Source organism: Peromyscus maniculatus, chromosome 12, assembly GCF_049852395.1.
Source record: "Peromyscus maniculatus bairdii isolate BWxNUB_F1_BW_parent chromosome 12, HU_Pman_BW_mat_3.1, whole genome shotgun sequence".
Lineage (NCBI taxonomy): Eukaryota > Metazoa > Chordata > Mammalia > Rodentia > Cricetidae > Peromyscus > Peromyscus maniculatus.
In genome coordinates this window covers 88,148,405-88,162,703 of record NC_134863.1, presented here as the reverse complement: position 1 = coordinate 88,162,703, position 14,299 = coordinate 88,148,405, and the positions used below count along the sequence as shown (strand labels likewise).

The following is a 14,299-nucleotide window of genomic DNA, read 5'->3' as shown; positions in this document are numbered from 1 at the left end:
GCCTGCTTAAATCTCTTTATTTCCAGGAAAACAGTCATTTTAATGATTCAACCTTTAATTAAGGAAACAAACACAGCTGCCACTTGCAGCCCTCATCTGATTTCAAAGGCCCTAGCCCTCCAGCGGGGTTCTGAGGGGATGGCCCCCAGGACTAGTGGGTGTAGCACAGGTTCCGACCTGCTGCACAAATTGGGGAACAGGGGCTGGGAAGTCCAGTGGGTACCAGCGCTGAGTTCTCTATAATGGAGAGAGACCCAGCGTGCACCAGATATGGGACATTCTGCTTGCAAATGTTCAGACACAGAGACAGACTCTTTCCAACAGCCTTGGAGCTCAGAGTGGACACGTCACTCTCCTCCCCCCCCCCCCACCCAGGGCGCACCTCCATAACTCCCGAGTAACAGGGTAAGGAGAGGTGGGAAGGTCCCAGAACTCTTGGGCAGTTCTGGGCCATTTCTGTAAATCACCCAAATAAAAAGTTTGCCATGAGGAAAGGTTTGAGGTTAGAAGAAAAAACAAACAAACAAACAAAAACCTACCTAGACATAGTGACTTACACCTATACTTCTAGAACTTGGGAGGCTGAGGCAGGAGGATTACTGCAAGTTGGAGGTTACATAATGAATTACAGGGTCAGACTGGGTTACTCACTATACCATTCCAATAAAAAGAAAAAAGAAATAGAAGTTATAGAGACATAGGAAGAAAGGAAACGTGACGTAAAGGATGACACCGTTTCCATGAAGCTTTGTTAAAATCTGTATTTACTTATAAGAGAACCACAGTTTCTAAACTACTCCAAAATGGCTAGAATAAAAAATTCAACCCAAGTATAATAGCATTTGCTCTCTAAAATACATAATAAGATAGTACATATCTTCAGTCTTTTAAATGTTCATTTTTCATAAGTAACGATTCTGCCCCTACAATTTTACGTAAACGTATGTTGGGAAAGTTTCCACGATTGTTTGAGGTGTTAGGTAATACTCTGGTTAACGTTTGTGTACCATGGACGTATGTACATCACTTGTGGCAATACTGAGTGTTGTCCATACTCTGTGTTCCTAAAAAACTAGCAGCATTAAGAAGTCCTTACTCTCAGGGGAGGGCGAGATGGCTTGGCAGGAAAAGGTGTCTGCGGCCAAGCCTACACCTGATTTTGGTGTCTGGGACCTATGTGGCAGAAGAGAACCAACCCCACAAATCTATCCACTGACCTTCACAGTTGCTGTGTAGCTCCTTTGCACACGCATACACACACACTCATGGGAGGAAAACATGCAGTTTTATTCACGACAGATTTTACAGTGCTTTGTGTGGTGATACATACCAGTACTTTTTCTGTAAAAGCAGGAGGAAGGTCAGGAGTTCAAGGACAGCTTGTCCTTTAAGACCTCTCTCTCTCTCTCTTTTTCCCTTCTTTCTGTTCCTCTTCCTCCTCCTCCTTTTTGGTTTCTTGAGACAGGGTTTTTCCTTGTGTAGACCAGGCTGGCTTCAAACTCACAAAGTTCCATTGCCTCTGCTGAGATAAAAGGCATGTGCCACCACCGGCTAAGACTCTGTCTTAAAAAAAAATAAAAAATCCAGGCATGGTGGTGTGTGTGTGTGTGTGTGTGTGTGTGTGTGTGTGTGTGTGAGAGAGAGAGAGAGAGAGAGAGACAGAGAGAGAGAGACAGAGAGAGAGAGACAGAGAGAGACAGAGAGAGAGAGAGACAGAGAGAGAGACAGAGAGAGAGAGACACACAGAGAGAGACACACAGAGAGAGACACAGAGAGAGAGAGAGACAGAGAGAGAGACACAGAGAGAGAGACACAGAGAGAGAGACACAGAGAGAGAGACAGAGAGAGAGACTTCAACACTTGGCAGGCGGAGGCAGATGGGCCATGGTGAGTTCAAGGCCAGTCTGGTCTACCGAGTAAGCAAATTCCAGACCAGGCAGGGCTGGTGAGTTGAAGATGTTGCTTTCCGGCAGGTGTAACAGTGGTCCCTCTCCAGAGAGGGCCTGCTGGCTGCTCATAAGGAAAGCAGAGGTGACAATGACTGTCCAAGGCTTTATAATCTGCTGTTTTCTCAAACGACAAGATGGCATATTTTGGGGGGAGCATGTCCTAAACTGGCTAGAAGGGACAGAAAAGAAGACAGAGCCAAGGTTGCAGGAGTAGGGGGTGGAGCAATGGCTTGGGTGGGTGGAAGCACCCGGCAGGTCCCCTCAAATTTGTCCTCTGACCCCAACATGAGTTCATTCTCTCTGCCTCTCTGTCTGTCTCTCTCTGTCTCTCACACACACACACACTCACAAGAGAGAGAGAGAGAGAGAGAGAGAGAGAGAGAGAGAGAGAGAGGCAGACTAAACTAAATAAATGAGAAGGCTTAGGCTTGAAGGTGTGTTTTTAAAAATATTTATTTATTTTTATTTTATGTGCACACTTGTCTGTGTGAGGGTGTCAGATCCCCTGGAACTGGAGTTACAGACAGTTGTAAATTGCCATGTGGGTGCTGGGAATTGAACCCAGGTCATCTGGGAGAGCAGCCAGTGCTCTTAACCACTGCACCATCTCACCAGCTCTTGGTGGTATATTCTTTTTTTTTTTTTTCTGAGACAGGGTTTCTCTGTGTAGCTTTGTGCCTTTCCTGGAGCTCACTTGGTAGCCCAGGCTGCCTCTGCCTCCCGAGTGCTGGGATTAAAGGTGTGGGCTAATACTGTCCAGCCCAACTCTTAAAAAATAAAACAAAGAATACTCACACCTTTAATCTCAGCACTCGGGAGGCAGAGCCAGGCAGATCTCTGAGAGTTCGAGGCCAGCCTGTTCTACAGAGTGAGTTCCAGGACAGATACCAAAACAACACAGAGAAATCCTGTCTTGGAAAACCAAAAAAATAAAAAAATAAAAATAAAATAAAACAAAGAGTACAACAGGCTTATGGGCAGGTGGATGGGGTCTATTGTCCATGAAAGAAAAAAATAGCAAAGAGACAGAGTTGGTTAGGAAGAGCCTCGGAACACAGTGGCAGTCCCAGATAACAGCATGGCTGCTCTCGAGTCAAGATTTCCCCGAGAGGGGTTTCTCACTGGCAGACCAACCAAATCCTAGAACTCTACCACACTCTGGCCTTGCTGGAGTTCTCCAGGAGGACTTGGTCTTGGAACTGGGGTTGATTTTAAGGGTGCTGCAGGCTGGGGGCTGTGCCCTTTCAGCCGATTGGCACACTGTTTCTTTTTCTTTTTTTTTTTTAACTTATAATATTTTTTTAAATTTTTATATATATATATATATATATTTTATTTTACAATACCATTCAGTTCTACATATCAGCCATGGGTTCCCCTATTCTCCCCCCTCCCACGCCCTCCCCTTACCCCCAGGCTACCCCCCATTCCCACCTCCTCCAGGACAAGTCCTCCCCCGAGGACTGTGATCAACCTGGTAGACTCAGTCCAGGCAGGTCCAGTCCCTTCCTCCCAGACTGAGGCAAGTGTCCCTACATAAGTTCCAGGTTTCAAACAGCCAACTCATGCAATGAGCACAGGACTTGGTCCCACTGCCTAGTTGCCTCCCAAACTGATCAAGCCAATCAACTGTCTCACCTATTCAGAGGGCCTGATCCAGTTGGGGGCCCCTCAACCTTTGGTTCATAGTTCATGTGTTTCCATTCATTTGGCTATTTTTTTCAATAATTGAGTAAAACTGAAATTTATTATAAGCCACAGTCATCCTAGGGACCTCCATGCTATATATATAGCCTCTATGGTTCTATGGGTTGTGGTCTGATTGTTCTTTATTTTATATCTAGAATCCACCTATGAGTGAGTACATACCATGACTGTCTTTCTGGGTTTGGGTTACCTCACTCGATGATTTTTTCTAGTTCCATCCATTTGCCTGCAAATTTCATGCTTTCATTGTTTTTCTCTGCTGAGTAGTACTCCATTGTGTATATGTACCACATTTTTTCCATCCATTCTTCCATTGATGGGCATCTAGGTTGTTTCCAGGTTCTGACTATTACAAATAGGGCACACTGTTTCTTGTAGGTTAACCAAGCACCATGCCTCCCCAGCTGTCCCACAGGAGGGCAGAAGCAGCCCGATTGGCAGTTCCCACCAGACATGGAGATGGCATCAGCCCTTTCTGTCAGAACCCTTAACCCCACTATTCCCCAGGTTCACATGATTCTGGATGCAGTATTTCAGGTATCTTTCTGATATCTGGAGGTGACTGAGGGGGGCCTGCCAGGCACCAGGCTAGTGATGGGAACACAGAGGAAAGAGAAGTTTCCGTATAGTCTGTGAGTCAGAAAGTGCAGCCCAGGCCAGCCCTGCTATTATCTCCTCCTTAGAAACGTGCCTCTGAGACTGAGCCTGGGGCCTGTTTCGAAATACTTCCTTCAGTCACTAAGGCCAGCCTGGTCCGTTTTGTTCTAAACCCAGGACCTCCACCTGCCAGCTGCCTCGGGCTACAGCAGCAGCACAGACCACTTGTCTCCAACATTCCTGTGCTGGAAATCCCTGAATCTTTGAGGCGACTATCCCCTTAACAAAGGAGAGCCTGAGAGTCCCCTCACCACTCACCCTCCCCTCATCCTTCCTTTCTCTCCCCCAGATCCAGACTGGTGAGAAACAACATCCACAATGGAGTCGGAGGTCACATTTAGTTCAGCACCATTGGCTGCTTAATTGGCTGGTTCTATTGCTCCTCTCCTCATCTGCCAGGGCAGCAGCTAACAAGTTGTTTGCAGGGCAATTAAGCCTCAGTTTCTGAGCATGGCTGAGGCAAGCATCCGCTCCCCTCCTTCGTCTGGGAGCCTGTTGGACTGCAGGGAGTGGATTCTTCTCCAGAATCCCACGTGAAACTCTGGGGCTCAGTGAACACACCTTCTGAAGGAGGTGGCTCCAGAATCCAGGGAAGAGCCTGTTGCCTCTGGACCTAGAGAAGATAGCCTAGCCTGGGAATGTAGCTCTCAGGTCTTCTGGGGTGCAGAGGCAGTGATATTCAGTGGTTAGAGAGCACAGAGTCAGGTATGTTCTGCTTTGGAACATGACCCTGTCCCTTTACTAGTGTTGTGACCCGGGAAAGTTACAGTCACCAGTCTTTTCTGGGCTTCAGTTTCTTCCTATGTAAATGTGACTAGAACAGTGGCTTTGCCTCCAAGAAAAGCACTGTTGTTTCTAAGCAAAGAGGCAACATCTCTTTCACCTGTGTTTATGAATGTGAATGCAGCAGTGAGTTCCCTTACAGGAAACACACTGTGTTTTGAATAAAGAGGTGACTTCTCTTTGAATTGCATTTACCAATGTGACCAGAACAGGGAGTTTGCTATTAATAATAAGAGCAGCCAAAACTTACCCTACCAATCAGGATGACTTCATGGTACAGAGATACATAGCATTTTGCATGGGCCTGGGTGCCTGTATTAGGTCAACAGTGACGTTGGAGAAGCAAATAAAACCACACAACCCAGAACAGATATTTCCAATCCCAAGTTGTCAGAAGGACCTACAAATGCTGATGGCCCTTGCATCAGCCAGACACTTGAGAGTTTTCTGGATCAAGCTGCCGTCATGAGGGATCTTACCTGTGGATACAACTGTGGTCCTCTCCTTCCGCCACTCAGTTTACTCATTGACTATTTGTGGCCATCAGAAGGGAGGTGCATGCTGTGGCATGGATCTGGAATGTCCCTCAGAGGCCACAGTGGTAAGCTTGGGCCTCAGCATGAAGCTATGGAGAGGTGGTGGAGACCGTAAGGGCCAGGCTTCTGTTAGAGACTTTTAGATCAGGGGGCGTGTGTCCTCAGAAAATGCTGGAATCCCAGTCCCTCTTCTCTTTCTCACCATGAGGTGAGTAGTTTTGTCCCACCGTGGATTTGCCACCGAAAACCACAGTGACAAGCAATCATGCACTAAAACCTCAAAAACTAGGAGCCAAACAAGACAAGGTGACAAGGGCCAAGCCACATTGCTGGTAAAAGGAAGAAGCATCATGTCCCAACCAAAACTGGCAGGTAGGATGTGGGGCTAGGGAATGGATCTAAAAACAGTTCCATCCACTTCATAACTGAACCTGGAGCCTCTGGCTAATTCAGAGAATGGTGTGAAGGGGCTGGCCCAGACAGCTACTCTTCACTGCTCCTGAGAGTAAGGTGTGCTCTTCTGCTCCAGCATGTGCTTGGGGGTAAATAAAACATCCAAGAAAATGGCTTCTTTGTCCTTAGATATTGGGGAAAATTTTGTTCTTAAAACCAACTAACTAGCTAACTAACTAACTAACAAGACTGGAGAGACGGCTCAATAAGTAAAAGAGTGTTTGATCTGAAAGCATACGGGCCCGAGTTCAAATCTCCAGCACCCATTTTCCCCCCAGCCAGGCTTGACTGCAGTGCCCATAACCCCAACACTGTGGGGTGGGGGACAGGTGTGTCCTAAGAGCTTGCTGACCAGCCAGTGTAGCCAAATGGAGAGCTTTCAGTTTGGTCAATAAGGTGGAGAGCTACAGAAGATGCCTGAAGACCTGCTCAGGCATCTGCATGCATGCTTCTAAGTCTGCATGTGTGCTTACACACACCCTCCACATATAATTTAACACACACACACACACACACACACACACACTCAAATGCATGTACCACACATATGACTTACCATACACACAACATAAAAATGTAAAAGTTAACCTTGGGTTTTTTTTTTTTTGTCTGAATTCTATGAAGGAGTCCAATACCCCAGAAATCATGACCAATTTTATAGAGTTAGGGTGGGTCCAGGTGGGTGGTGAGGAGAGGTGGGGGGCAAATGCTGAAGAGTGACAGGGGCCAGTGACAGGAACAGTCCTGCTTGTGGCCCTCATCTCACCCCTTTCCTGGCTTTGTCTACTATTTAGCGATGACGGTGTCTACTTTCCCTTCGTGAGGAAACTGCAATTCTCCTTTCAGTAGATTTCAGAATGATTGTCCTAGTTTTCTAAAAAGTTTACTTTAAGAAGTAACTTGGACATGGTGGCTCATGCCTATAATCACTCCACACTGAGGAGGCTGAGGCAGGAGGATCATGAGTTTGAGGCCAACCCTGGGACCAGTCAAAGCAACTAACAACGGTTCTCTCCTCTGGAAACACAAACCTCGGCAGACATCACGGAGCTCTTCTGGGGATGGAAAACACGGACCCACATGAATGCGTCTGTCAGCATCACCTGGATTTTGAAGAGTAACACGGAGGATGATGAGGGTGATTCCTGAGCCTTGTTAGTTATTTGAGATAGATGGTAAGTGAAGAGCACAAAGGAATGAAGCCTCTGGAAACATCTGGTTGCCTAAGGAAACTTCCTGGACTCCTCAGCCTATGCTTTTCTGGGTTCAGCTGTCTGAGGATCTCGAAGAAAGACAGGGGAGGGATAGAGTTAGCACAGACTGTGGACATTCAAGATACCCCCAAGTCATAACTCCCTTTCACCTTCCTCCTTGAAATTTCCCAGGATTGGTTAAGAGCTAAGCTGGCTGATTCGGGCCTTCCTGCTTTCCTTCTCCCACCCCCTTTCTCCCCCTCCACGCCTCTCTCCCCTTCTTCTCTCCTCCTTCCATCCCTCCTTCCTGCTCCTTCTGGGCAAGAAGACTATTAACAGGCTACAAGAGGATGGCTATGGGGGGGGGCAGTAGTGACAAGAAAAAGGAGGAGTGATGATCCACAGCCTAGACAATCGGCCTGTGATTCATCAAGGGCAAGGCCGTGGCTCTGCTTCTTTCCAGGAATTACAGACAAGAAACACGGGCAAGAGCTGGCGTCTCAAACCCCTGGAGGCTTAATGAAGAGTCCCGTGCGCAGGAGTGCTAAGGAGTGGGAGCTATCATACGTATTCAATTAAGAAAGTAGCCTCTTGTAGGCTGTTCACTCCAGGAAATGTTAAGGAGGATAGAGAATTTGCTCAGTTCAGCTCAAAAAGCATCATCAAAGCATCACCAGTTTTGCAAACCTTCATTTGTTGGCTCCCTGTATCCAGCCCATGTCCATAATCCATATCCATTCTCCCCTCTTCTTCCCAATATCCCCAATTTCCTGTGAGGAATCACTCTCCCTCCCATTTTCTGTCACATTCTTCTAGGACCTAGAAGAATCTAGGTGATTCTGATTTCAGCGCTAGGTGGGGACACACATGATTTACCTTAAACCAATCGACACTTGAATTTCTCCTGCCCTTCTCTGTTGGTTCTGGGTTGGGAGCATCGTCTACTCCAGTAGGCATCTTGGGGTCATTAGAAGAGGGCCTGATATGGGTGGAGCCTGATGAGATAAAAAATGGAGAGAAAAGGAAACATGGGTTGCATTGCTTAGGTCATGAGAACAATCCTCCCCCAGAAGACAGAAGGCGCCCCCTCAAACCCTAGTTAAGCAAAGCTGATACCTGCCCCATTTACGTTTACGTGGGTCGTGGGACATGCATAGAGGTCGGAAGACAACTTTCAGGTGTTCTCTCGTTCTACCATGTGGGTCCAGGGAATGGAACTCTGGCTTAGCAGCAATTACCTTCAGAAGCTGAGTCTTGGTTTTTATAAAATACCTTGATAAAATATCCCGAGCCCATTTGCATGGAATTTTCCATTATTTGTAACTAAAAGCACCTGGTCAGAAATGACTGGCAGCTGGGAATGTCACTCAGTTGGTGGAATAGTTGCCTACTGTGCCCACATCCTGAGTTCAAGCCCCAGGACAGGAGGGAGGGAGATAGGGAGAGAGAGAGAGAGAGAGAGAGAGAGAGAGAGAGAGAGAGAGAGAGAGAGAAGAGAGAGAGAGAGAGCTCATATCTGCCATACAAGGTCACAGTAAGGGCTAAATTGGAATACTTGAAGTGTGAAACACAAAATTGTTCCATAAAGTCTCTCTCCCTCACCCATCCCAGCCCTAGGCGCTGTCAGGGCTGGCCAGTGAAGTATAGTCTGTGGGAGTATCTGCCCAGAGGAGAAGGATGCTCTTCTTGTCTTCTAGGCTTGCCTCTGCCACAAAGGGAGGCTGGCAATTGAAGCATCTCTTGTCCTTGGACACTGTATGAGTTTTCCTAACAAATGACTGCACCTTGGTGTTGGTGAGTTCTTGGTCAACATGACCCAAGGTAGGATCATCTGGGAAGAGGAACCGCTATTGAGAAAATGCCTCCTTCTGGTTGGTGTAGGTAGGTCTATGGGGGTATTATCTTGATTAATGATTGATGTGAGAGGGTCCAGCCCATTGGAGGCAGGTGGTCCTGGGTGACATAAGAAATCATGGGGAGCAAGCCAGTAAGCAGCACTCCTCCATGGCTTCTGCATCAGTCCCTGCCTGTGGGTTCCTTCCCTGAGTTCCTGCCCTCATGTCCCTTCATGATGGAGTGTGAGCTATGAGCTGAAATAAACCCTTTCCTCCTCAAGTTGCTGTTGATCAGTGTTTTTTATCAACAACAGAACACAGACCGGGAGGAGCAGCAATCTGTGCATTAACAGTTTGACCGGGCTCAGACTGAGCTGTTAGGACCAGCTTTCCTGGAGGCCACAGAGGAGCTCTGTCCTTGACTTGACATGGCTGCCTATATTCTCTGCCTTGTGGCCTCTCCGTTTTCAAAGCACACCATTCCAAACTCGGCTTGTCGCCAGCTCTTCTCTAGTTAGACCTCCTACTAGGGACACTTGTGTTATGATTGTGTGTGTAGCCTACACAGATGGGTTTAAGAATAATCTACCCATCTGTGATGGTTAATATTGATTGTGAAGCTAGGGTGATGATGCACACTTGTCATTGGAACTCTTGAGAGCAAGAGCAGGAGGGTCAGCAGTTCAAGGCCAGCCATGGGTACTGGGATGGCTGTTCTTGGTTGTCAACTTGACTGTATCTGGAATGAACTGCAATAAAGGAATGTAGGGCACACTTGTGATCCGAATCTTGAGGCCTGAAGACAACATGCCTTTCATCTGGATCTTGAGGCGAGATGACATGTGCCCTTAATTCAGATCTTGAGGTGGGAAGACCCCTTTAATCTGGACCACACTCTCTGCTGGAAGCCCATATAAGGACAGTGGAAGAAGGAAGGGATGGTGAGCTCTTTGCCTGCTTGCCCTCCGCCTTATCAGCACATCTAATCCTTTCCTGGCATCGGAGCCTACTGCTTCAGGATTCCAGCATATGCAGAAGGCCAGCTGAGACACGCAGCCTCGTGCGACTGAGCAACTACTGAATCCTTGGACTCCATTCACAGCTAGCCAGTGTTGGACTGCTGCCTGTAAGTCATTCCAATAAATTCCTCCCCCCCACACACACACACAGAGATTCATTCTGTAAGTTCTGTAACTCTAGAGAAACCTGACTAATACTGTTATATAGTGAATCTGAGACCAGTCTGGGCTGTATGCGGCACTGTTCTAAACCCTACCCCCTACTCTTTCTCCTTCTCTTGACAGGACCTAGAATCACTTAGCAGACAAAGCTCTAAACATGTCAGTGAGAGCGTTTTTCTAGGCTGGGTAACTGAGGAAGGGAGGCCCACCCTGAATGTGGGTGGCACAATCTGTGGGCTGGAGTCCTGGACTGAATAAAAAGAAGTAGGCTGAGCAGAAATCTACATTCATCTCTGCTTCCTGGCTGAACTTGCCATGTGACCAGCTGCCTCACACTCTTGCTGATATAACTTCCCTGCTGTGATGGATTGTACTTCCACCTGTGAGCGGAAATAAATCCTTCCTTCCTTATGTGGCTTTTGTCACAGCAACAGGATAGTAAGTCATACGTCATTCAAGATCCTGAACACAGTGATGTCTGCCCAAGTCCCCTTTGTCATTAGAGGTAGCATCCCAGCCTCCAGGGATTAGGACCTGAGTGTCGTTGGGGGCATTATAGAGCCTTCCCCATGACCACTGCAAGTCATGGGGAAGTTTAGTTGGTTCAAGACATACTCAGGAGCCTATTTTTCTCTGCTTTGGTAATGACTATGCCACCAGAGATGACAAAATACACTCACTCCTCTTCAAAGTGCTCCGTGACCACCCTGGGAGTTGTTTTTTGTTGTTAGTGGACTCATTCTGCTAACCTTTGTCACTTGTCAAAAGCAGCAGGCAATAAAAAGTCCTGGCCACATTTATCTCTCCTTCACTAGGATGTAGGTTCATGCACAATACTGCCCCTGGGCCCGGAATAGCCTTTGGTCACACGCACAAAGCTGGTGAGGACGTAGGGTTGTTAGACTCGGCTCTGTTCCATCTATTCCCGGGAAGGAGGGGGGAGCACTCTTCAAGTCTTCAAAATCATTTCCCTCCTCGCCAGGTGGGATGGGCAGTCATTTGAGCCTGTGACAGGTATCCAAACTCTGGGAAGGTCTTTCTCACACAGCCTGTGCGGGGCTCCACTGGAGAAGGGCATTATGTCAATAAAAACAGTAAAACCATGGTGTCCTGCAGGCTGGGGCTTTGTTCAGCCTGGTCCCATGGAATACAGCCCTGCCTGGGATATTTCCTTGTGCCAGGGCAGTCTCCTGGGACTCTGCACAAGCCACACAGCTTTCTCTCTCAGAGGAGTGAAAGATGGCTTCAGAGAATTCCCGCCCCCAGGGGACAGAGGAGAAGGAAGAGAAAATTCTGCTTAAACTGTGAAAGTGGAAGGTGGCTCTTGCTGGGATCAGGATTAAATTGAGATGTTGCTCTGGATGTTATTTTTGGGTGACTATGTGAGCTAGCATTAATTTTTAATAGCAAGAAAAATGTGCATGTTCTAACCATCTCTAAATAGAGCTAGGAAGAATAACCCGAGACACTGGAAAGTAGCATTTTAAAATGTATTTTTGATGGATGTGTATAAGTTTGCAGTGTTCATCTAATATCTTCATATGGGTAGAAGTGAGCAGCACACTCTGGTGATTCACACTAATTAAGTGGGAGCCTTAAGTAAGATGCCTGAATTACTATTTATTTAAAAAGGATGGTTTTTATTATTTTTTAAGAGCTTTGAGTTACAAAGCTAACAAGGCGTTACCTAGGAGACGTATTTATGGATTTATTCTTGAGGTAGCAGAAATAGCTCCAATTTAGAATTCTGCTATTGGGAGGGCAAGATCTGCAAATTGAAGGTGTGTTCTTACTGCAGGTGTGGGCATGTTGCAGGGTTTTGATTCACAGAAAAGAGATAGCACTAACTTGTTTGGTGTTAATTGTCCTGAGCTTCTGTGTCGGGCATTCAGTTACCCCTTACACACACACACACACACACACACACACACACACACACACACACACACACGAGAGAGAGAGAGAGAGAGAGAGAGAGAGAGAGAGCACGTTAGTCCACAGGATATACTTTTATACCACAGCAATCATGACATATTGGAGTAGAACACCTCTGCGGCCATCTGGTCAACCCAGGAGAATCTTAAAGGCCAGAGTAGTGAGGTGACTTATGGAGGAGTTCAATGAAGAGTAGAACAAGGGGAACTGGGGTATGACACTCTGGCTCCAAGACTAGTTATCTTTTCCTGATACCTGTTAGACATTCATAGCCACATTGGGGAAGGGGAAAAGAAACAGTTGAGCAAGACAGAGGGGGTAGAGCGAGATTTGGATTTGGAGCGAGACACCATTGGTCCGCAGCTAACGCAGTAGTAACAGCAATTGTCACTTACCCGGTACTGCTCCATGCTGGTTTTTCTAAGCACTTGACATGAGTTGACTCATCTGATCTTCAGGATGGTTCCTAAGGTAGGGACTGCGATTCAGCACCATTCCTCCATGTGAGGAAACTGAGGCAAGGAGTAAGAGAGACTGTGACCAATCTCAAATCTACGTGTCTGGACTTCAGAGGCGCTCCAGGAAGAGAAGGAGGAGGAGGAGGAGGAGGAGGAACCCTAACCCTAAGCCTAACAAAAACCCTAAACCCTAACCCTAACCCTAAACAATAACCCTAACCCTAACCCTAAACGAACCCTAATGCTAACCCTAACACTAACCCCAACCCCTAACCCTAACGCTAACCCTAACCCTAACGCTCTAACCCTAACACTAACCCTAACCCTAACCCTGAGAACCCTAACCCTAACCCTGAACATTGAACCCAAAACCTAACCCTAACCCTAACCTTAACCCTAACCCTAACCCCTGAGGAGGAACCCTAAACCTAACACTAACACTAACCCTAACCCCAACCCCAACCACAACCCTAATCCCTAACCCTAACGCTAACCCTCTAACCCTAACCCTAACCCTAACCTTCTAACCCTCTAACACTAACCCTAACCCTAACCCTAACCCTCAAACCCTAACCCTAACCCTAACCCTAACCCTCTAACCCTAACCCTAATCCCTAACCCCTAACCCTAACCCTGAGGAGGAGGAGCAACCCTAACCCTAACCCTAACCCTAACCCTAACCCTAACCCTAACCCTAACCCCTAACCCTAACCCAAACCCTAACCCTAACAATATCAAGCAAAAAACACATACTAAAATCCAGAGAAGTCTAGAGCGTAGGTAAATGGTATGTTACAAAGATCATTCCAAAGGGTGTCCTATCCTAAAGAACCTGAATCTAATACTTAATATGTTCTAAGATATTATATATATACTAAGTTGTAGCTATAACTGCTAATCTTCAATCCCATCAAAGACCTGAGAAGAAATATAATGGTACCTGAGAAATGGTATATGGATGCAAGCAACTTTCGGGAATCTTGCAAGAGTAGACCGAGAGAGCTGGCAGCCTGGACAGTCACCGGTGGTGGTAGTGCACACTGGTAGGATTTGCTGAAGGAGGTGGAGGCAGGAGGATCACGAGCTCGAGGCTAGCCCGGCTAGCTCAGTCAGTAGAGCATGAGACTCTTAATCTCAGGGTCGTGGGTTTGTGCCCCACGTTGGGTGCCAGATGTTGTTGAAATTATTAAGGCCACTCCATGTAGTTAAAAGGAGATTTATTTAATGGCGTAACTTACAAATGAAGTAATAGGTAGGTTGAGGGTTCTGGGAAAGACGCAGCAGTACTTTGGCGATGTTCTCTGGAGAACTCTCCTCCGTCCACCTCTAGTGTCCGGGCTCCCAGCAGCAAGAGAGCGCAGCATGTCCCAATCTCAGGTCTTCAGGCCCTCCCTTGGTCCCGCCTTGTGGGTGTGATAGTTACCAAAATCTCAATGGGGGTAGGAACTTCCAGACCAAAGCTGGAATGGCTACCCACTACACTTTTGGGTGAGCATGGCTGAAGTAAAAATGAAATCAGGATGATCCATTCATACCTTACTGCTATAATGACATGTTCATGGGGCTGAATAGATGGTTCAACACTTGAGAACACTGGCTGCTCATTTACAGG

General features: G+C 47.0%; 1 long non-coding RNA gene across 2 annotated transcripts; it reads right to left on the bottom strand.

Annotated features, from left to right (window-relative positions):
* Positions 1-3,561: 3,561 nt before the first annotated feature.
* Positions 3,562-12,914, bottom strand: LOC121821800 (uncharacterized). Of its 2 annotated transcripts, none has more exons than XR_006062703.2 (3): positions 12,625-12,914; positions 8,155-8,273; positions 3,562-7,367 (listed from the first exon to the last, which is right to left on the bottom strand). It is a non-coding gene; the product is annotated as an uncharacterized LOC121821800 (long non-coding RNA). The 2 variants fall into 2 exon arrangements; XR_013043901.1 differs by having other exon boundaries at positions 3,562-7,188.
* Between the last annotated feature and the right edge of the window lie 1,385 nt (positions 12,915-14,299).